The sequence below is a fragment of the Balaenoptera musculus genome, chromosome 8, assembly GCF_009873245.2.
Source record: "Balaenoptera musculus isolate JJ_BM4_2016_0621 chromosome 8, mBalMus1.pri.v3, whole genome shotgun sequence".
Classification (NCBI taxonomy): domain Eukaryota; kingdom Metazoa; phylum Chordata; class Mammalia; order Artiodactyla; family Balaenopteridae; genus Balaenoptera; species Balaenoptera musculus.
The window spans coordinates 28,221,378-28,244,796 of record NC_045792.1 but is presented as its reverse complement, the minus strand read 5'-3'; positions in this window follow the sequence as shown (position 1 = coordinate 28,244,796).

Sequence of the window (23,419 nt, the reverse complement as noted above, 5' to 3'; positions counted from 1 at the left end):
TTGTTTTATTCATCCTTATTTGTTTGCTCTTTAGTTCTTCTAGGTCCTTGTTAAACGTTTCTTGTATTTTCTCCCTTTATTTCCAAGATTTTGGATCATCTTTAGTATTATTACTCTTAATTCTTTTTCAGGTACACTGCCTATTTCATTTTCATTTATTTGTTCTGGTGGCTTTTTCCCTTGCTCCATCATCTGCTGCATATTTCTCTGTTTTTTCATTTTGTTTAACTTACTGTGTTTGGGGTCTCATTTTCCCAAGCTTCATGTTTGTAGTTCCTATTACTTTTGGTGTCTGCCCCCAGTGGGTGAGTTTTGTTCAATGGCTTGTGTAGGCTTCCAGGTGGAGCAGACTGGTGCCTGTGTTCCTGTTAGTGGGGCTGTATCTTGTCCTTCTGGTGGGCAGGGCCATGTCCAGTGGTGTGTTTTTGAGTGTCTGTAGCTTACTATGACTTTAGTTAGCCTCTCTGCTAATGGGTGGGGTTGTGTTCCTGTCTTGATTGTTGTTTGGCATGGGACATCAAGCACGGGAGCTTGCTGGCGTTTCAGTGGAGTTGGGTCTTAGTGTTGAGACAAAGGTCTTTGGGAGAGCTCTCGCCGATTGGTATTATGTGGGACTGGGAGGTTTCTGGTGGGCCAATGTCCTGGACTCAGCCCTCCCAGCTTGGAGGCTCAGGCCCAACACGTAGCTGGAGCACCAATATCTTGCCAGCCACACGGTTCAGAAGAAAAGGAAGAGAGAGAAAAAAAAAGACTATAACTAAAAAACAAAAACAAAGAAAAAATGAAAACGAACAGACAGGACCCTAAAACAAATAGTTAAAGCAAACCTTTACAGACAATATCACACAAAGAAGCATATACATACACACTCACAAAAAGAGAAAAAGGGGAAAGAAATTTAAAAAATGGAAGATAGCACCAAACCAATAAACAAATCCACCAATGATAATAAGCTCTAAATACTAAACTAAGATAAACATAAAACCAGAAACAAATTAGAAACAGAAAGCAAATCCCAAGTGTACAGTTGCTTCCAAAGTCCAGCACCTCAATTTTAGGAACATTCGTTGTCTATTCAGGTATTCTTCAGATTCAGGGTTTATCAAATTGATTGTGAGGATTTAATCTGCTGCTCCTGAGGCTTCACAGAGAAATTTTCCTTTCTCATCTTTTTTTTCACACAGCTCCTGGGTTTCAGCTTTGGCTTTTTCCCCACTTTGCATGTAGGCTGCCCTCAGGAGTCTGTTCCCTGCTCCAACAGGAGGGGCTTAAAGCAGTGGCTGATTAGGGCTCTCTTGCTCACTCAGGTCAGGGGGAGGGAGGTGTATTGTAGTCATAACTGGAATGCAGGTCAAGCCTGAGGCGGCAGAGGCAGGAGTGACATTGTAACAGCCTGAAGCACGCTGTGTGTTCTCCTGGGCAAGTTATCCCTGGATCTCAGGACCCTGCCAGTGGCATGCTACACAGGCTCCCAAGGTGTATGGATAGTGACCTGCACTTGCACACAGGATTCTTGGTGTCAGAGGCAGCACCATTAGCAGTTCATGCCCATCTCTGGGGTCCAAGCTGATAGCCGAAGCTTGCTCCCTTCTCTGGAGCTCACTTAGGCAGTGCTCTGCTTTCTGTGGGCACACGGGGAAGGAATTCACTCTATTCACACACCCCAAAACAAAGGTCTCTTGTCTCTCCAGCAGGTCCAGACTTTTTCCTGGACTCCCTCCTGGCTAGCTGTGGCACTAGCCCCTTCAGGCTGTCTTCATGCAGCCAACCCTAGTCCTCTCCCTGAGGTCTGTCCTCTGAAGCCTGAGCCTCAGCTCCCAGCCCCCACTCGCCCTGGTGGGTGAGCAGACAAGCCTCTCAGGCTGGTTAGGACTGGTCAGCACTTATCTTCTGTATGGGAGGATCTCCACTCCTCCCGTACAAATCTCTCCACTTTGCCCTCTGCACCCCTGCTGCTGCACTCTCCTTTGTGGCTCTGAAGCTTCCCTTCCACCCCCTGTCCCCATCAGTGAAGGGGCTCCCTAGTGTGTGGAAACTTTTCCACCTTCACAGCTCCCTCCCAGAGGTGCGGATCCCATCCCTATTCTTTTGTCTCTGTTTGTTCTTTTTTCTTTTGCTCTATCCAGGTATGTAGGGATTTTCTTGCCTTTTGGGAAGTCTGAGGTCTTCTGCCAGCATTCAGTAGGTGTTCTGTAGGAGTTGTTCCACATGTAGATGTATTTCTGATGTATTTATGGGGAGGAAGGTGATGTCCACGTCTTACTCCTCCACCATCTTGAAGGTCTCCCCTGTAGTCTTAGTTTTAAAGTCTATGCTGTTTGATACATATATTGCTACCCTGACTTTCTTTTGATTTCCATTTGCATGGAAGACCTTTTTTTTATTTCCTCATTTTCAGTGTGTGTGTGTGTCTTTAGATCTGAAGTGAATCTCTTGTAGGCAACATGTATGTAGCCCTTGTTTTTATTTCCATTCAGCCACTCTATGTCTTTCAATTGGAGAATTTAGTCCATTTACACTTAATTTAATGATTGATATGTATGTTTTTATTGACATTTTGTTAATTTTTGGGTGTTGTTTTTGTTGTTCTTTTTTGTTCCTTTCTTCTTTTGTTCTCTTCTCTTGTGATTTGATGACTAACTTTAGTGTTATGCTTGGGTCCCTTTTTCTTTTTTGTGTGTATACATATTATAGATTTTTGGTTTGTGGTTACCATGAGCCATATATATATATATATATATATATATATATATATATATATATATATATATATATATATATATATATATATATATATATATATATATATATATATATATATATATATACTTGTTTTAACTTGCTGATCTCTTAATTTTGAACATATTTTAACAACCTCACATTTTTTTCTCCTCCCCTCATGATTTTTTTTGACATCATATTTTAAGTATTTTACATCTATTTGCTTATTTTGTCCCTTACCTGCTTATTGTTAATATAGGTGATTTTCTTAATTTGTACTTTAACTTTCCTACTAGCTTTGTACATGGTTAATTTATTAACTTCACTGTATATTTGCCTTTACTAATGTGTGGGTTTTTTTTTAAGAGTAAACACTTTATTTTAACATTGCTTTAGATTTAAAGAATAATTGCAAACATAATACAGAGAGGTAACATATACTCATACACAGTTTCCCTTATTATTAAGTTCTTGTATGTAGGATGGTACATTTGTCACAGTTAATGAATCAATACTGGTACATTATTATTAACTACAGTACATATCTCATTCAGATTTCCTTAGTTTTTACCTAATGTTCTTTTACTATTCTAGGAACCCATCCAGGTTACCACAGTACATTTAGGTGTCATGTCTCCTTATACTCTTCTTGGCTGTGATATTTTCTTGAACTTTCCTTACTTTTGAGGAGTACTGGCACAGTACTATTTTGAGGAGTACTGGTCAGGTATTTTGTAGAATGTTCCTCAATTGAGATTTGTCTGACATTTTTCTCATGATTAAACTGGGGTTATGTGTTTAAGGGAGGAAGGACATAGAGGTAAAGTCTCATTCTCATCACACCATATGAAAGATACATGTTATCAACATGACTTACCATGTTGATGTTGATCTTGGTCACCTGGTTGAGGTAGTATTTTTCAGATTTCTCCACTGTAAAATTGCTTGTTTGTGACCCTTTCCATACTGTACTCTTTGGAAGGCTGTCACTATGCTTAGCCCACACTAAGGAGTGAATACTCACGCTCTACCTCCATGAGGGTGGAATATACACATAAATTATTTAGAATTACTAATGTGTTTTTAATTTCATAATTTTCATATTTCTAGTTGTAGTCTCATATTTTGTTTAAATAAGTCCCTTTAACATTTCTTGTAAAATTGGTTTGATGGTTTTGAACTCTTTTAGCTTTTGGTTGTCTGTAAAACTTTTGATCTCGTCATCAAATCTGAATGAGAGCCTTGCAAAGCCAGTGTTCTTGGTGGTACGTTTTTGCCTTTCATCACTCTAAATATATCACAACACTCACTTCTGGCCTGCAAAATTTCTCCTGAAAAGTTAGCTGATAGCCTTATGGGAATTCTCTTTTATGTAACTTGCTGCTTTAAACTTGCTTCTTTTAATGTTACCTCTTTGTCTTTAACTTTGGCCATTTTAATTACAATGTGTCTTGATGTGGTAATCTTTTGGTTGATTCTGTTTGGGATACCCTATGCTTCCTGGACTTGGATGTTTGTTTCCTTTCCCAGGTTATGGAAGTTTTCAGCTATTATATCTTTAGGTATGTTCTCTGCCCCTTTCTCTCTTCTCATCCTGGAACCCCTATAATACTCGATGTTATCTCATAGGTCTCTTAATCTGTTCTCATTTCTTCTCATTCTTTTTTTCTGTTCAGCTTCAGTAATTTCCACTCCTCTATCTTCCAGTTCACTGATCTGTTCTTCTGCATCATTTAGTATACTCTTGATTCCTTCTAGTGGATTTTTCATTGCAGTATTACATTCTTCATCTCTGTTTGGTTGTTCTTTATAGTTTCTAACCCTTGTTAAAAACTTCTTACTTCTCCCTCTGTTCATCCATTCTTCTCCCTGCTTCTTTTGTCATTTTAATGATCATTACCTTGAACACTTTCTCGGGTAGATTGCCTATCTCCACTTTACTTAGTTTTTCTGGGGTTTTATCTTGTCCTTTTATTTAGAACATGCTCCTTTGTTCCCTCATTTTGCCTAACTTCTGGCTTTTATTTCTGTGTATCTTGTACATTGGTTACATTTGCTGACCTGGAGAAGTAGCCTTCTCTAGGAGATGTCCTATGTGTCTCAATAGCACACTCTGCTTGGGTCACCAGATCTATATGCCCTAGATATGCTTCCTATGTGGGCTGCAAGGTCCTTCTGTTGAGGCAGATTGAAGTTTTACTGTGGATGATCTCATAGACATGCCTGCCCCCAGTCCAGTGGATTGCCCAGCCCTGCCTTGTGTGAATGCTGCCAGCCACTGGTTGATGGGACCTTTCACAAGGTGGCTGCCTATAGAAATCTGGGAGGTCCTGAAAATAGTGCTGGCTTATTGGTGGGTGGAGTCAGGGTCAAGAGATTAGGTCCCAGGACTGGTGCTGACCCGCTTGTAGGAAGATTGGGTCCTGCCACAGCAGACTGAAGGACTATGGTTGTCTTAAGGCTGGTGTCTGCACACGGGTGAGTGAGACTATTCCCATGTCTAGAGCAGACTCACTGGTGGGTGGGGCTGCAGGCCAGATAATTCTGGGGCTGGTACCTGCCCACTGGTAAGTACAGCTGGATCTCTAGGTCTCTAGCTGCAAGGCCCTGGTTTCTCAGGTCTAGTGCCTGTGCATTGGTGTGTGGGGTCAGATCCTGGGTCCTCTGATAAGTATAGCTGTGTCCAGGGGTGGCTGTGGGCTCAGGGGGTCTTAAGGGAGCTTATCTGCTGGTAGACAGGGCTGTGTCCCTGACCAGTTAGTTACTTGGCCTGAGGCTGCACAGTACTGGTGTGTACAGCCTGGTGGACAGGTGCAGAGCTGGGTCCTAGGCTTATAAGCTAGAGGGAGGATTCCTAAATGGTGCTTGTCAGTGTCCTTATGATAGAATGAGCTACCAAAAATGGCTGCTACAGTGTCTAATGTCCCCAGGGTGAGCTCCAGTTGCCTCCTACCCCTCTAGGAGGCTCTCCAAGATCAACAGGTAGGTCTGACCCAGGTTCCTTTCAAATTACTGCTTCTGCCCTGGGTCACAGAGCATGCGAGATTTTGCATTCACCCTTTAAGAGTGGAATTTCTATTTCCCACGACAGTCTGGGTCTCCTAAACGTAAATCCCACTGGCCTACAAAGACAAATATTCTGGGAGCTCATCTTCCCAATACAGGAACCCCAGTCATGGGAGCCCAATGTGGGGCTCAGACTCCTTTCTCTCTAGGGAGTACCTCTGCAATTCTAATTTTTCTGCCTTTTGTGGATCACCCATCTGGGGGTATGACTCTTGACTATACCTCAACTCCACCCCTCCTACTCATCTTGTTGTAGTTCCTTCTTTATAATTTTAGTTATAGAATATCTTTTCTGATAGGTTCCAGTCTTTTTCATCAATAGTTATTTTGTAAATAATTGTAATTTTGGTGTGGCTGTGAGAGGTGAGCTCAGAATCTTTCTACTCTGCCACCTTCTATTTATGTACCAACAATGTCTTTTATGACCTACTCTCAGAAGTCAAACTCCATAATTCCTGCCACACTCTATACTTTAGAGAAGTCAAATTTGATGTTTTTTTTAAATTTAGTGCCATGGTGTATTTATATGTCTATTCCCAGCTCAATGCCTCACACATAGTATGTGCTTAATAAATCCTGCAGGAAGGCATAGAAATATCAAAAAATGGAACTGCTGATTATACGATTTTATATTTACAACAAAGGACTACTATAATGCTAAATCTGCAAATCTTAGAATTTAGTGATTAAAAAATAATTGTCATTGCTATTTTCTTGTATTTATAAGCAGACACTACATTTTCTTTAAGTTTTTACCAGGTTGGAACTGCTTTCTTTGCTGTCATAAGGTCAGAGTTACATTTAGAAGGTGTTACCAGGAGATTCAGACTCAAAAAATGCCTGTTAAAATGTGTAGGAAATTAAGTTTCAAACCAAGACTGAATAGAGGAAATCAATTTATGAATTTTTAATTTGTGCTTATTCTAATAAAGGAAAAAGACTAATGTACTCTCTGCTTAAAAGAAGCTGGATGGATTCAAGTTTCTAAGGATATTTCCTTTACTTCAGGAGAAGAAGCATAATGAACTGTCAATTTCCCCAACTTGGTTTTCTGCCTGGGCAGGTTTTATCAATGGGCCTGTCACAATGCTGAAATTGGGTGTTTTTGCTATGTTGTTTAATAAATCTAATATCTTGAATCCTTGCAGTATTAGCCAAATAAACAAATAAAAACTCTTAAAGAAGATCCCATATAATATTTTTTTCTTGTTTAATTTTTAGCAGTGTCAGTGAAATTGCTATGTCTTTCACAAGTGGCATATTTATATTACTTATTGAATAGAGGAGTTGAAAACAAGAAATGATATTTTTCTCTGTTATCATCAAAAAGTTAAATTATTTGGAAAGTAGTACTATTTTAACTTTTGGCAGTGCTAATAGGTAAGTAAATAGAAAATATAGCCCCTATTGAGTGTGACTGTGGGTGGTGGGTTAAGGAGTCTCTTGTCCCACTAGGCTGTCTCAGCATCTGATGGTCTGCCATCTGAGACTTACTCTTTTGGCTTACGCTATTACGTTTATAAGACTCTCTCATTTGCAAAGCTCTATCTAATTTTCAGAGTTTATCCATTCATTAATTATTTCATCATCACACCATAACTATGATATAGCCATATAAATTATTCATACCCAATAATAGGGAAGGAAACTGAAACTCAACAAGATTAAATTATTTGTCAAAGGATTCAAGCAAACACTCAGGTTTTCTGACTACAGTATTTCACCAGTATCACAAAATGATAATGATTATTTACTATAAGCTATTTGGGGCTATTATGATTCAATTTTCATCGTCTAAACTCTTCTTCCTTCGCTATAATCCCTCAGTGGACAAACCGTTGCTTACCTTGTCTCAGGAATGCCCACTTCACCAGGAGCTGACTTTGTCCAACGAAGTTTATTTCTATCTGGTGACATCATAACCTCTCAGTGTTCTTGGAAGATCCCATTGTTGAATTCTAAAGCTTTTTGCAGTCTACCTCCTGGGATTCAGAAAAATGAAATAGTCAAGCCTTAGGTAAGACAAGAATGAAATTAAGGAAGGAAAAAGGATATGCTGGGCCTTTGACTCTGACCTTAGGATCATTTCAAAAAAGAGTCCTGGGATAAAGTTGCAGCTATGGATATGAAGCAGGTCTTCAAAGTTGTGACACAAAGGACTAAAGCCAGGGAGAAAAGGACTAAAGCCAGGCAGTTTGCATTAGTCAAAACTCTTTGGTCACATATGGAAACACCTAATACAGCAGTTTAAGATAAAACAGGAAGCATTAGATCATGTGACAAAATGGAAGAACAGAGTGTAATAGGGTAGATGGAAGCTAAGGTTAGGGACAGCTGTAACCAGGGACTTAAACTATGCTGTCCACTTCTTATTTTTACTCTTCTCTGTGCAGTTTCTTCTTTCTCTACTGCAACGTAATAGTGATGTGGAGGATAGGGTCTTTGAAAATAGACCTCAGTCCTATACTCAGTGTTCTTTATCCACATGACTAAAGTTGAAAAGAATGCTCTTTCCCTACTTGGATTTAGAAGTTTTTAGGAGATAACACTAATAGACTTTGGGTTATATACCAACTTCTCTACCAATCAACATATATGGGTATAATGAGTTTTATGATAGCTCAGTTTGGGTCATGTGCCCATAACTGTAGCCAGGAAGGAAGGTTTGGCTGCCAGAAGAAAGGGAAATGGTACATTTATTGCATTTTAGATCAGGAGTAGATCATGGAGAGTTTGATATGCCCTGCCAAAGAATTTGGAGTTTATCGTATATGCATAATTTATTCACTGGCAGATTTAAAAGTAAGAAAAACATAATAAGTTTTACATTTTAAAAAGACAATTCTGGTATCAATGTAAGGGATAAAATAGAGATTTTTCCCTAGATTTATTGAAGTATAATTTTTCAAGGTTTATTGAGATATAATTGATATATGGCATTGTGTAAGTTTGAGGTGTACAGTGTGATTATTCAGTATATGTATATATTATGAAATATCACAATAATTTTAGTTAACACATCCATCACTTCACAGAGTTACCTTTGTGTCTGTGTGTGTGGTGAAAACATTTAAGATCTACTTTTTATCAACTTCAAGTATAACATACAGTGTTGTTAACTATAGTCACAATGCTATACATCAGATCTCCAGAACTTATTCATCTTCTGACTGGAAGTTTGTATCCTTTGACTAATACCTCTCCATTTCCCCCACACCATAGCCCCTGGCAACCACCAATCTGTTCTTTCTTTCTATGAGCTCGGGTTTTTTGATTCCAAATATAGGTAAGATCTAACAGTATTCGTCTTTCTCTGTGTGACTTATTTCACTTAGTAAGGTCCATGCCCTTAAGATTCATTCATGTTTTCATAAATGGCAGGATTTTCTTCTCTTTAATAGTTGAGTACCATTCTATTGTATATGTGTGTATACACACACACACACACCTTCTTTATCCATTCATCTGTCAATGGACACATGTTGTTTCCATTTCTTAGCTATTGTGAATAATATTGCAATGAATATGAGGGTGCAGGTATATCTTCAAGATTGAGATTTCATTTCCTTCAGATATATACTCAGAAGCTGGATTGCTGGATTATATAGTAGTTCTGTTTTTATTTTTTTGAGGAACCTCTGTACTCTTTTCCACAGTGGCTATTCCAACTTACATTCCCACAAACAGTGCACAAGTGTTCCTATTTATCCACATCCTCCCCAATGCTCATTATCTCTTTGATGATAGCCATTCTAACAGGTATACAATGATATTTCATTGTGGTTTTGATTTGCATGAAATAGAGATTTTAAAAAATACAAGCGATAGGTGTTGTAGGAGACTATTCTACTATATAGCTAAGATGCAATGATGGTCATAAGGAAGGCAGTAGCAATGGATGTAGAGAGGTAGGGCCAGGCTTGAGAAATGCTGTGAAGATAGAATCTATAAGCTTGTGAGGGCTTGGGAGTGGAGAGTGGGAGAATATTTCTATATTTCCAACTTGTGTGATTGCATAAATGATGGTATAATTCACAATGTATATAAAACATGAGGAAAAGCAGATTTGTTGTCATTTTAAAATAAATTTATTATAAGATCTGTCCAGTTTTCATCCCTGGGTTATTGGGCAGTGACTACAAGCTTTGCTATCTAGGGAAAGAATGATTATCCTTTGTCTGCTGTAATTGAGCTTGTTGAGCAGGTGATATGTGGTCAAAGAGTAGGTAAAGACCTTTTAGAAGTGACTGTAATCACAGTCAACAAGGAGAATGCTTTGACAAATGGCTTTTGTTCTCCTCACTCACTGAGGCTCAAATCTATATCTTCCATGGTGCTTTTGTGCATAGAGGTGCTAGTTCTTGAAATAGCACACCTTTTTCCTTTTTACCTATTTGCATGTGTATGTATAGGTGTGTATGCATTGCAAATGACTGCACACTACTTTTAAAATCATCTACAAATTTTAGAGTGAGGAATAACAAGGATGGACATGGCACATGTGTCTATAAGGACCTCAGTAAAGAGCTTAGAGATTGTCCATTATCACACATTTGAGATCCTGAAATGGTCTCATATCTGATTAATATCTTTCTATGTAGATTTGTTTTCTCATAAAGTTCCTGTCATGCTGCCATAGAATCTTTAATAATCGCTCAAGCTCAGCAGATGTATGATGATATTACCTTGACTTTGTTAAAATGCTTCTCATTCTTAATTGGATCTCAGTGCCTCAAGCTATAGAATGCATTTTTTCTGTGCTTATACCCATAAATAATGTAAAGAATGTTAGCACATCCATAGTAATCATTTTGACAAGCTATCCAATGTGATCTTTTAAGATTCCATCATTAAGTAGTTGTCTCAGTTCTTTTTATCAGGGGGATTTGTATTTCTAAGTATTTTTCTCTCTCTTCTAGAGCAGGGCTTCGGAATCTTTGGCCTGAAGGCTTGTTATCATTTTATTTGTATTAATACAAATTTATTGGAAAACGGTCATTCCCATTTGCTTATGTAAGTCCATGTTTGCTTTTGTACTACAATGACAGAGTTGAATAGTTGTGACAGAGACTAGGTTGCAAAAACTAAAATATTTAATATCTTACTCTTCATAGAAAAGGTGTGGTGGCCTCTGTTGTGAACTCTGATTTCTTTTATTTTTCTTTTCATTTAGTAAGTACATTTTATTTATTTATTTATTATTTTATTTTTTATGTCAATAATTTTTTTTAAATTGAAGTAGAGTTGATTTACAATATCATGTCAGTTTCAGGTGTACAGCACAGTGATTCAGTTTTATATATATATATATATATATATATATATATATATATATATATATATATATATTTATTTATTTATTTTTTTTTTTTTTCCTTTTTAGATTCTTTTCCCTTATAGGGTATTACTAAATATTGAGTATAGTTCCCTGTGCTATACAGTTGTTGCTTATCTATTTTATATATAGTAGTGTGTATATGTTAATCCCTGAACTATTATTTCTTGATAATGAGAGATCCTGATTACAATGAACATTCTCATTAAAAACATGTAAGAATGGAATGATGAAATAATATTTTAAAAATCTTCCTCCTTTCCTCTGTCAGCTTCTTTCTTCACATAAGTCATATTTTTCTATTATGTGTACAACTTTGGTTGAATTTGCTACATTTTCTCCTCTAACAATGGTATAGTCAACTAGCATCACCAGTGCATGTGGTTTAGAGCTTGATTTCTTAGTAAAGTAATAGATCAAAATTATTTTTTGCTACTGTTTTGCTCTTCTATCTGCATTAGAGAAATACTTTACTTTCAGATTATTTTTGAGAAGACCTAACAAAATTCACACTTTTATGTCCAAGACAGAACTCATTATTACTATTCTCTATGCTTTCTAATCTCAACTTGTTTCCAGGAAAATGGAGATGATGTCACAATTTTGTCACCCTAACAAGCTGAATCTTAACCATTTTTGTCTGTTTGCTTACATGTGATTTACAAGATTTCTGGACTATGAAAACATATTTAGTGATATGACTTATAAAATCTCTCATACGATTATTACCAACATGTAACCATGGTTCTCCCTTAGGCAAAATAAGGTCTCTTTATGGAGGAAATAAAAGTTAAAAGAGAAATGTAAAGATAAAACACAGAAACAGAAAATTCCTTTCCTAAAAGAGAAAAGAGAGAAACCAGTGGTTAGAATCTCAATACACGAGTCAGTTTTACACAGGGTTCTGGAATTAGTTTGAGTCTCAACTCTGTGACTTAGCAGTTGTGTGACCTAAGATCCATTCCTTACTGCTAATGTGGGGATAATTAATAATAGATCCTAGGGGGCTTCCCTGGTGGCGCAGTGGTTGAGAATCTGCCTGCCAATGCAGGGGACACGGGTTCAGGCCCTGGTCTGGGAAGATCCCACATGCCGCGGAGCAACTAGGCCCGTGAGCCACAACTACTGAGCCTGCGCGTCTGGAGCCTGTGCTCGGCAACGAGAGGCCGCGATAGTGAGAGGCCCGCGCACCGCGATGAAGAGTGGCCCCCACTTGCCGCAACTAGAGAAAGCCCTCGCACAGAAACGAAGACCCAACACAGCCATACATACATACATATATACATAAATAAAAAAAAAAGAATGTAAAAAAATAATAGATCCTAGGGAGATTGGTTCAAGATGGCGGAGTAGAAGGACGTACTCTCACTCCCTCTTGCAAGACCACCAGAATCACAACTACTGCTGAACAATCATCGACAGGAAGACACTGGGACTCACCAAAAAATATACCCCACATCCAAAGACAAAGGAGAAGAAACAATGAGATGGTAGGAGGGGAGCAATCACAATAAAATCAAATCCCATAACTGCTGGGTGGGTGACTCACAAACTGGAGAACACTTATACCACAGAAGTCCACCCACTGGATTGAAGGTTCTGAGCCCCACGTCAGGCTTCCCAACCTGGGGGTCTGGCAATGGGAGGAGGAATTCCTAGAGAATCAGACTTTGAAAGCTACCAGGATTTGATTGCAGGATTTCAACAGAACTGGGGGAAAAAGAGTCTCCACTCTTGGAGGGCACACATGAAAGTGTGTGCATCAGGACACAGGGAAAGGAGCAGTGACCTCATAGGAGACTGAACTAGACCAACCTGCTAGTGTTTGAGGGTCTCCTGCAGAGGTGAGGGGTGGATGTGTCTCACCATGAGGACAAGGACACTGGCAGCAGAAATTCTGGGAAGTACTCCTTGGTGTGAGCCCTCACAGAATCCACCATTAGCCCCACCAAAGAGCTCAGGTAGGCTCCAGTGTTGGGTCACCTCAGACCAAACAACCAACAGGGAGGGAACCCAGCCCCACCCATCAGCAGACAAGTGGATTAAATTTTTACTGAGCCCTGCCGACCAGAGCAACAACCAGCTCTACCCACCACCAGTCCTTCCCATCAGTTAACTTGCTCAAGCCTCTTAGATAGCCTCATCCACCAGAGTGCAGACAGCAGAAGCAAGAAGAATTTCAATCCTGCAGCCTGTGGAACAAAAACCACATTCACAGAAAGATAGACAAGATGAAAAGGCAGAGGGCTATGTACCAGATGAAGGAACGAGATAAACCCCCAGAAAAACAACTAAATGAAGTGGACATAGGCAACCTTCCAGAAAAAGAATTCAGAATAATGATAGTGAAGGTGATCCAGGACCTCTGAAAAAGAATGGAGGCAAAGGTAGAGAAGATGCAAGAAATGTTTTACAAAGACCTATAAGAATTAAAGAACAAAAAAACAGAGATGAACATTACAATAACTGAAATGAAAAATACACTAGAAAGAATCAATAGCAGAATAACTAAGGCAGAAGAACACATAAGTGATGTGGAAGACAGAGTGGTGGAATTCACTGCTGCAGAACAGAATAAAGAAAAAAGAATGAAAATAAATGAAGACAGCCAAAGAGACTTCTGGAGCAACATTAAACGTAACAACATTTGCATTATAGGGGTCCCAGAAGGAGAAGAGAGAGAGAAAGGACAAGAGAAAATATTTAAAGAGATTATAGTTGAAAATTTCCCTAACATGGGAAAGGAAATAGCCACTCAAGTCCAGGAAGCACAGAGAGTCCCATACAGGATAAACCCAAGGAGAAACATGCCAAGACACATAGCAATCAAATTGGCAAAAATTAAAGACAAAGAAAAAATATTGAAAGCAGCAAGGGAAAAATGACAAATAACATACAAGGGAACTCCCATAAGATTTACAGCTGATTTCTCAGCAGAAACTCTGCAAGCCAGAAGGGAATGTCATGACATATTTAAAGTGATGAAAGGGAAGAACCTACAACCAAGATTACTCTACCAGGCAAGGATCTCATTCAGATTCAATGGAGAAATCAAAAGCTTTACAGACAAGTAAAAGCTAAGAGAATTCAGCACCACCAAACCAGCTCTACAACAAATGCTAAAGGAACTTCTCTAAGTGGGAAACACAAGAGAAGAAAAGGAGCTACACAAACAAACCCAAAACAATTAAGAAAATGGTAACGGGAACATACATATCGATAATTACCTTAAACGTGAATGGATTAAATGCTCCAACAAAAAGACACAGGCTGGAAGAATGGATACACAAACAAGACCCATATATATGCTTTCTACAAGAGACCCACTTCAGTCCTAGGGACACATACAGACTGAAAGTGAGGGGATGGGAAAAGATATTCCATGCAAATGGAAATCAAAAGAAAGCTGGAGTAGCAACACTCATATCAGATAAAATAGACTTTAAAATAAAAAATGTTACAAGAGACAAGGAAGGACACTACATAATGATCAAGGGATCATTCCAAGAAGAAGATATAACAATTATAAATATATATGCACCTAACATAGGAGCACCTCAATACATAAGGCAACTGCTAACAGCTATAAAAGAGGAAATCGACAGTAACACAATAATAGTGGGGGACGTTAACACCTCACTTACACCAATGGACAGATCATCCAGACAGACAATTAATAAGGAAACACAAGCTTTAAATGACACAATAGACCAAATAGATTTAATTGACATTTATAGGACATTTCATCCAATAACAGCAGATTACACTTTCTTCTCAAGTGTGCCTGGAACATTCACCAGGATAGCTCACATCTTGAGTCACAAATCAAGCTTCAGTAAAGTTAAGAAAATTGAAATCATATCAAGCATCTTTTCTGACCACAATGCTATGAGATTACAAATCAATTACAGGAAAAAAATCTGTAAAAAATACAAACAAATGGAGGCTAAACAATGCACTACTTAATAGCCAAGAAATGACTGAAGAAATCAAAGAGGAAATCAAAAAATATCTAAAGACAAAAGACAATGAAAACACAATGATCCAAAACGTATGGGATACAGCAAAAGCAGTTCTAAGAGGGATATTATAGCAATACAAGCCTACCTCAAGAAGCAAGAAAAATCTCAAACAATCTAACCTTACACCTAAGGGAACTAGAGGAAGAAGAGCAGAGAAAACCCAAAGTTAGAAGAAGGAAAAAAATTGTAAAGATCAGAGCAGAAATAAATGAAATAGAAACAAAGGGAACAATAACAAAGATCAATAAAACTAAAAGCTGGTTCTTTGAGAAGATAAACAAAATTGATAAACCGTTAGACAGACGCATCAAGAAAAAGAGGGAGAGGACTCAAATCAATAAAATTAGAAATGAAAAAGGAGAAGTTACAACAGACACCACAGAAATGCAAAGCATCTTAAGAGACTACTACAAGCAACTATATGCCAATAAAATGGACAACCTGGAAGAAGTGGACAAATTCTTAGAAAGGTATAACCTTCCAAGACTGGACCAGGAAGAAATAGAAAATATGAACAGACCAATCACAAGTAATGAAATTGCAGCTGTGATTAAAAATCGTCCAACAAACAAAAGCCCAGGACCAGATGACTTCACAGGTGAATTCTATCAAACATTTAGAGAAGAGCTAACACCTATCCTCCTCAAACTCTTCCAAAAAATTGCAGAGGAAGGAACACTCCCAAACTCATTATGAGGCCACCATCACCCTGATACCAAAACCAGAAAAAGATACTACAAAAAAAAAGAAAATACAGACCAATACCACTGATGAATATAGATGCAAAAATCCTCAACAAAATACTAGCAAACAGAATCCAACAACACATTAAAAGGATCATACACCATGATCAAGAGGGATTAATCCCAGTGATGCAAAGATTGTTCAATATACGCAAATCAATCAATGTGATACACCATGTTAACAAATTGAAAAATAAAAAGCATATGATCATCTCAATAGATGCAGAAAAAGCTTTTGACAAAATTGAACACCCATTTATGATAAAAACTCTCCAGAAAGTGGGCATAGAGGGAACCTACCTCAACATAATAAAGGCCATATATGACAAACCCATAGCAAACATCATTCTCAATGGTGAAAAACTGAAAGGATTTCCTCTAAGATCAGGAACAAGACAAGGATGTCCACTATCATCACTATTTTTCAACATAGTTTTGGAAGTTCTAGCCATGGCAATCAGGGAAGAAAAAGAAATAAAAGGAATACAAATTGGAAAAGAAGAAGTAAAACTGTCACTGTTTGCAGATGACATGATACTATACATAGAGAATCCTAAAGATGCCACCATAAAACTACTAGAGCTAATCAATGAATGTGGTAAAGTTGCAGGATACAAAATTAATGCACAGAAATCTCTTGCATTCCTATATACTAACGATGAAAAATCTGAAAGAGAATTTAAGGATACACTCCCATTTACCATTGCAAGCAAAAGGATAAAATACGTAGGAATAAACCTACCTAGGGAGACAAAAGACCAGTATGTAGAAAGCTATGACACTGGTGAAAGAATTTAAAGATGATACAAGCTGATGGAGAGATATACCATGTTCTTGGACTGGAAGAACCAACATTGTGAAAATGACTCTACTACCCAAAGCAATCTACAGATCCAATGCAATCCCTATCAAATTACCAATGGCATTTTTTAGAGAACTAGAACAAAAAATCTTAAAATTTGTATGGAGACAAAAAAAGACCCTGAATAGTGAATGCAGTTTTGAGGGTAAAAAACAGAGCTGGAGGAATCAGACTCCCTGGCTTCAGACTATACTACAAAGCTACAGTAATCAAGACAATATGGTACTGGCACAAAAACAGAAACATAGATCAATGGAACAAGATAGAAAGCCCAGAGATAAACCCATGCACCTATGGTCAACTAATCTATGACAAAGGAGGCAAAGATATACAATGGAGAAAAGACAGTCTCTTCAATAAGTGGTGCTGGGAAAACTGGACAGCTATATGTAAAAGAATGAAATTAGAACACTCCCTAACACCATACATAAAAATAAACTCAAAATGGATTAGAGACCTAAATGTAAGACTGGACACTATAAAACTCTTACAGGAAAACATAGGAAGAACATCTTTGACATAAATCACAGCAAGATCTTTTTTGATCCACCTCCTAGAGTAATGGAAATAAAAACAAAAATAAACAAATGGGACCTAATGAAACTTAAAAGCTTTTGCAAAGCAAAGCAAACTGCAAACAAGACGAAAAGATAACCCTCAGAATGGGAGAAAATATTTGCAGATGAATCAATGGAAAAAGGATTACTCTCCAAAATATATAAACAGCTCAGGCAGGTCAATATTAAAAAAACAAACAACCAAATCAAAAAATGGGCAGAGGACCTAAATAGATATTTCTCCAAAGGAGACATAAAGATGTCCAAGAAGCACACGAAAAGCTGCTCAATATCACTAATTATTAGAGAAATGCAAATCAAAACTACAGTGAGGTATCACCTCACACCAGTTAGAATGGGCATCATCAGAAAATCTACAAACAACAAATGCTGGAGACAGTGTGGAGAAAAGGGAACTGTCTTGCACTGTTAGTGGGAATATAAATTGATACAGCCACTATGGAGAACAGTATGGACATTCCTTAAAAAACTAAAAATAGAATTACCATATGACCCAGCAATCCCACTACTGGTCATATGCCCGGAGAAAACCATAATTCAAAAGGCACGTGCACCCCAATGTTCATTGCAGCACTATTTACAATAGCCAGGTCATGGAAGCAACCTAAATGCCCATCGACAGATGAACGGATAAAGAACATATGGTACATATATACAATGGAATATTACTCAGCCATAAAAAGGAACGAAATTGGGTCATTTGTAGAGATGTGGATGAATCTAGAGACTGTCATAGAGAGTGAAGTAAGTCAGAAAGAGAAAAACAAATATCATATATTAACGCATATATGTGGAACCTAGAAAAATGGTACAGATGAACCGGTTTACAGGGCAGAAATTGAGACACCAATGTAGAGAACAAATATATGGACACCAAGGGGTGAAAGTAGTGGAGGGGGGTGGTGGTGCTGTGATGAATTGGGAGATTGGGATTGACATATACATACTAATATGTATAAAATGGATAACTAATAAGAACCTGCTGTATAAAAAAATAAATTAAATAAAATTCAAAAAAAAAAGATCGTATTCCATGGGGTTTCAGAGTGGATTAAAAGAGTGCACATAAAGCACTTAGCATAGAGCCTGACATTTTAACAAGTGTTCAATAAATGTTAGCTCTATTAATAGTAGTAATAACATTTCCTTGTAAGTCTTTCTTACTATCTTCAACAACTTAGCCTACTGTAACAAAATACCATAAACTGGGTGACTTATCAACAACAAAAATTGATTACTCAGAGTTCTGGAGTTTGGAAATTGGATATCATTGTGCCAGGATGGTTGGGTTCTAGTTAAGACCCCCTTCCAGCTTGCAGATGCTGACTTCCTGGTGCATCCTCACATGGCAGAAAGAGTGAGCTTGCTCTCTGATCTCTTATAAGGGCACTAATTTCACTTGTGAGGCCCCTGTCTCAAAGGCCCTACCTCCCTACCATCCCATATGGGGGTTAATATTTCAACATATGAATTCTGATGAGACAGAAACATTCAAATAATAACACTTACCTACTCTCAGGGAACAAATTATGTTCCAAGAGACACTGGAGCAACCCCTATACAGACACACTTATTCAATGTGAGTCAATGATTTTTAGTCCATCAGGAATGATTGGATACACAAAAGGTTGATAGACATCATGAGTCCTGGAGTAAAGAGAAGGTGTAAGACAGAGCTGGTATGATAAAAGGAGAAGACAGTCTCACAATTCTTTTTTTTAATTTATTTTATTATTTATTTATTTATTTTTGGCTGTGTTGGGTCTTCGTTGCTGTGCGTGGGTTTTCTCTAGTTGCAGCGAGCAGGTGCTACTCTTTGTTGCGGTGCACAGTCTTCTCATTGTGGTGGCTTCTCTTGTTGTGGAGCATGGGCTCTAGGCCTGCGGGCTTCCGTAGTTGTGGCACATGGGCTCAGTAGTTGTGGCTCGTGGGCTCTAGAGCACAGGCTCAGTAATTGTGGCGCACGGGTTTAGTTGCTCCTCGGCATGTGGGATCTTCCTGGACCCGGGCTCGAACGTATGTCCCCTGTGTTGGCAGGTGGATTCCCAACCACTGTGCCACCAGGGAAGCCCCCCATACAATTGTTTTAATACAAACTTTCAATCAGATGTACTCTCTTCGGTAAGAAAGAATATCTTATTGAGTAGAATTAATTACTTAAGAGAGGTTTTCAAATGTTTTACTTTAAAAAAATTGATTACTTATATTTTTATAGCATGAAATTAAAACATTATATTTTATTGGGGACATTATTTTTTAATAATAAACATATAAATAAATTATTTTATATTTTAGAGTATTTCTATTTAATTGATATTTCTAATTCATCAACAATGACCAAATAATCTAAATATGTATACCTTCTAAAATTATTAGACAATCACAAGGAAAAATATATTTTTTAAAAGCCTAAAAATCTATGGCCCTGCTTTTTTCCACCTTAGGAGAGAGGAATAATTTCCCTTTGAGACCTGGAGCTACAGCCTTCTTCTGTATAGAAGTAATAATTTTGTCAAACAATATTACATTGACAATTATTTTTATTCCTTTAGCTGTGGTAAGCTAATGGGAAAATTTGCAAACTGTTCATCCTTATTGTTTAGACCATGGCTTCAGAACAGTGGATCTGATGGTGCCTTAACATAAAAAAAAAAAAAAAAAAGATTTTTCTTATTACCATATTTCAACAAAAACACTCAATATACCACAGCTTTAGGGATCTTAGCAAGATCACCGTGGTTACTTCTGTACCCCATCAGTCACAAGCAGTCTTCTCCTTTTCTAAACTAGCTTTAAAATGGCTTCTTTATTATTAGTAGGTATTCATGCTTTCTTTTGTTACTCATTCTTTTTCTTTTCTTAATTGCAGTAGAAATATCAAGTTCCATTAATACCTAAATTTCCAGTGTTCTTCATACTGTAATTTAACTCACAGATAGAATAATTTAAAAAATATTACTAAGATCTATTTTTAATCAGATCATAGCCAAAATAGAAAGATAGTCCCTGTTTGTGGCCCTGATTTCATTAGCAGAGTGGCCAGGAGAATGCCAATTAGCTAAACTTACCTTCAAGAATAGAAAACATGGCCAAGTTAGCCAGACAATAAATATCTCTGGGTGATCCTTTAGGGCAGTTGATAAGCCAAGGTTTTAGTTGAGTTGGGTTTTGATGCTTTAAGTAAGCTGTAGATATTTCCTCTTGAGAAAAAATGTGAAACAAAATGTAAATTGAATGAAATATGTAGAATGTAAAAGTGGATTTCTTTTCCTTTTAAGGAATTATCTGTGCTCATCTGGGAAATTTATGACCACTTTTAGTATTGCTGTATTAGAATATCATACATAACTAATCCAATCTGCTTTATAAACAAGACATATCAAGTAACAACAGAACTATAGGAAAACATGTCTATTTAGGTCAAGAATTTATATTTATTTTGGTTGTCATGCTCTCTGAAAGTAATTTAAGTCACTAAAATCATGAGTCAGTTACTGTCTGATGTATATAAAGTTGAAAGCTATACCTACTTATTTGTGGAGACTATAATCATAAATTTTCTGGTTGTCAGTCTGTGTCTACTCACCAGGAACCTGGAAATGTCAGGTTCTGTCATGTTTAGTGCTCTTTTAATGAGTCACGGTAACTCACATAAACTTAATCTTTTCTTTTTTTCTCAATATAGACATAGATATGGATTAATGGAATCTATTATTGGGATTTCCTGAGTCCCATTCTTAAACTCAAACAATCCTTTCTGTAAATCTGGAAAGTTGGGAAAGGAAAATATTAAAGATGAAAAAAATACAGTCCAATATTCTCATATTATAGATTACAAATAGTTTGGCTCTGAAAAGCTAAATGATTTGTCCTAGACCAGAAATTAGCAGCAAAACCAGGTAAGGATACCAGATTTATTGATTCCTGTTTCCAGATTATAACTTATTTTCACTTAAAAAACACATTATAAATGTAAAATAATATGTACAAGATGACATGAAATGGAAAGATTGTGCTTAGAGTTATATACGTTAAGATTATTTTGGATAAATTCCTTCAATTTTTCATTCAATTTCTACTTTAGCCAGTAATAATTTGAAAAATTCCATTAAGTTATTCTTGACATATCAACTCCTATTGCCACAATTAAAAAAATAATAATAATTGACTTTCTCATTATATTTGACAGTCACCTGATAAGGCTAACACAATTTATGCATAGAAACATAAATATGAACACAAAAAGAAAAAATATCATATATAATCTCAACAATCTTAGATAATCACTGGTATCATTTTGGAGCATTTCCTTCTGTTTTTTATTTTTAATATCAATCAAGAAATCAAAAAATCTATGGATCATTTTTATTTACTCAGTTTATTTTGGAGTATCTACCAATGTACCATCTTTAGAAGCTGGAAATACATTTAAATATAAGACAAAAACAGCTTCTTTTGTACATCTATTTTATATTTCTTGTAAAAGTTACAATTAAATGCAGATGGCCTCAACTTACGATGGGTAGACTTATGATTTTTCAACACTACAATGGTGTGAAAGCAATATGGGTTCAGTAGAAACTGTACTTTGAATTTTGACTTTTGACCTTTTCTCAGGTTAGTGATATGCAGTACTGTACTCTCATGATGCTGGGCAGGGCAGCCAGCCAGAGTGAACTCAGCCACACCATCATAAGGGTAAAAAACTGACACACTTACAACCATTCTGTACACCTACAACAATTCTGTTTTTCACTTTGAGTACAGTATTCAATAAATTACATGAGATATTCAACATTTTATAATAAAATAGACTTTGTTTTAGATGCTTTTGCCCAACTGTAGGCTAATGTAAGTGTTATAAGCACATTTAAGATAGGCTAGGCTAAGCTATAGTGTTCAGTAGGTTAGGTGTATTACATGCATTTTTGACTTAATACTCTCAAGTTAAAAATGGGTTTATTGGGATGTTATCCCATCATAAGTCAAGGAAGATCTGTAATTTCAAAACAATCAATTACAACTATAATTACAAATGAGAGCTGTGTCATCTGAATATATAACAAAGGAAACTTAGAAAGAGGGCAGAGAAAGGTCCTCTAAGAAAATGGCAATGAAGTTGATTGTGAATGATGAGTAGAAGTTAGCTAGATAAAGGAAAATTTGGGGGAGGAATTAAGGCAGGTGCCTCACATGATATGCACCTCATTTTTTAATTTTTAATTTTGAACATTTAAAAAATAGAAGTAGTCATTTATTATGCCCTAAGTAAAAATTATCTTTTCTAATCTTCACAATTTTTATAAAATAAATACCAGTATAACTTAATAGATGAGCAAAGTACAGAATGTTTCCATATCCTTTCATTGAGCATTTTGTATATGCAAACAATATTTTAATTGTATATATAAACTTATAGTGACAATACTTAATCAAAAATACTTTTTGAATCTGGGAAAATTTCCCTAATATATATTCAGAAATCTGTAATAACAAAGCTAAAGTTTATGCCTTTATATATTGATATATGTTGATAAAATTATATAAATTATTTCATATTTAAAGTTATATATAGATAAAATTGTTTCAAGAATATATCAATTATCAGTCAGTTATTCTCACAGGATTATAGGAGAATTTTTATCTTACTGTACTGATGGCATATTTTTTATATTCAACAACAATAACTTGAAAATTTGAAAATTTTGAATATTTGACAATTTTAATTTTATTTTCTTCCATTTCTGACTATGATTATTTACCACCATGGTAAGTTATTATCTTGTGTGCTCTTGCTCTGCATTAGTTTTTTTAATTGGTTTCTTCATTATATTTATTTTTGTTAGAAATTTCTTAGTGTTAAAAGTATTAACACATTAATAATTGTTTGGCAGTATTTTCCCTGTCATTTAGCTTTAATGTTAAAACATTTACATAGAGCATATTGATATAGTCTCATTGCAAATTTTCCAACTAATGTATTTCATAGATTATATATTCTATATAGATAGTTAGTAGAAAAAGAACTCCTACCCTGCCAGGATCCTCCACAACTAACCTTGGACAGCTACTCTATTTGTGTTCTTGTAGAT